Source organism: Bombus impatiens, unplaced genomic scaffold, assembly GCF_000188095.3.
Source record: "Bombus impatiens unplaced genomic scaffold, BIMP_2.2 scf_3251, whole genome shotgun sequence".
Classification (NCBI taxonomy): domain Eukaryota; kingdom Metazoa; phylum Arthropoda; class Insecta; order Hymenoptera; family Apidae; genus Bombus; species Bombus impatiens.
The window spans coordinates 1633-3384 of NT_179670.1; the positions used below are offsets into that span (position 1 = coordinate 1633).

The window sequence follows — 1752 nt, forward strand, 5'->3', positions numbered from 1 at the left end:
AGATACTGGACGAACGACTGAAGGCAGAGATTGAAAACAAACTGGAAGATTCGGATTCAGAAAAGGAAGAGGAGTGACCGATGCGGTTTTTGTGATAAACCACATCATATACAAGCAGCTAGGTAAAGAAAGAGGGAAATTATGTGCCTGCTTTGCGGACTTAAGAGCGGCGTTCAACAGACTAAACAGAGAGAAACTGGAGGAGAAAATGAGGAAAATGGGGATTAGCGAAAAACTAACCCGAAGGATTAAAGCGATATACGAAGAAACGAGGAATGTAGTGAGAGTCAAGAACCGCGACACAAGGGAATTTTGGACTGCGAGGGGAGTCAAACAAGACTGGTAGAAAAACTAAGGAAAGGACAAGCTGGGCGCATAGTGGTAGGAGAAAGAAAGGTATGGTCACTAACATATGCAGACGATATTGTGTCGATGGCAGATAGAGAAGAGGAGCTAAAAGATATGCTAAAGAGATTCAAACAATTTTTAAAGAAAGCCGAATTAGAACTGAGCACGGAAAAGACCAAGATAGTAGTTTTCGAAAAAAGAAGGATTAAAAGGAGACAAAGAAAATGGAAATGGGGAGAGCAAGAATTAGAAGAAGTGGACGAGATAAGATACCTAGGGTACATGCTAGAGAAAAACCGCAGTGATGAGAAACACATACAAGACAGGAAAAAGAGAGCAACAATAGCAACGAAGAAAACATGGAGCCTGGGAGAAAGAATATTCAAACAGGACTACGAGAGGAGAATGAAGATGTTTGGCGCAGAGGTATGGGGCTGGGATATGGAAGAAAGACTGAATAGAATACAAAGAAGATATATAAAACGGATATTAGGTATGACAGCACCAAATTATATATCGATAGAAGAATCCAAGCTAATAGAAATCAAAGAAAAGGCATTAAAAAGAGCAGCAAGGTATGAAGATAAAGCCCTAGAATGAAAAAGGAACTAAAAAGGAGTAAAGGAGTGTATAAAGGAAAGAGAGAGAAATTGGGGAAATGGCCAAGAAGGGAAAAGAGCAAGAAAGGGAAAGGAGGGACTAGAAGAGGTGAGATATGGAGGGACGCAGATAGAAGCAAGAGAGGAGCAGACAAGGATGACAGTAGACCAAATTATAGAAGAAAGAAGAAAGAGAGAAGCAGAAGAGAGGGGGGAAAGGATGAGGGAATCCAAATATAATATACATTACAGAAATATCGCCAAAGAAGAATTACCAAAGTACTTAGAAAGGAGGATGAAGTGGAAGTATAGAAGGCAAGATTCACATGTGGGAACGAGACCAAAGCAGGGGAATACTGGAAAGAAGAGGGAGAAAAAAGATGCAGACTATGTAGAAGGAAAGAAGACCTGAGACATGTAATAGAAGAATGTGAAATAACGGGAGGATCAAAGGACATAGGAAAAACACTAAATGAGACTGGAAAAGGTTCAACAGAACTAAAAGCAATAATAGAGAAGAGAAGGGAAAAAGGCAGGAAGGATGCACAGCAAGGAGGCTAAAGACCAAAGCTGCAATAGTTATTAGTCATTAGTTATTAATTTGTAGTTTCTAGTATTTAGTTCGTAGAAATAGAATAATTAAGAGAGTGCAATATAATAGAATGGATAAGAGGGGAGGTGGACATATATATCGGAGATGAAAGAACACCGGAGCCTTTGGAATTTTGGATAATCCCGCAACATTGTAACCTAGAGTCTACTATAGCTGTAATTGAACAATTGTAGTTATTCAATCCGATTGTAA

General features: G+C 39.3%; 1 pseudogene; it reads left to right on the forward strand.

Annotated features, from left to right (window-relative positions):
* The first annotated feature begins 630 nt into the window (after window positions 1-630).
* LOC105681921 lies at window positions 631-1508 on the forward strand (annotated as a pseudogene).
* Window positions 1509-1752: the final 244 nt, after the last annotated feature.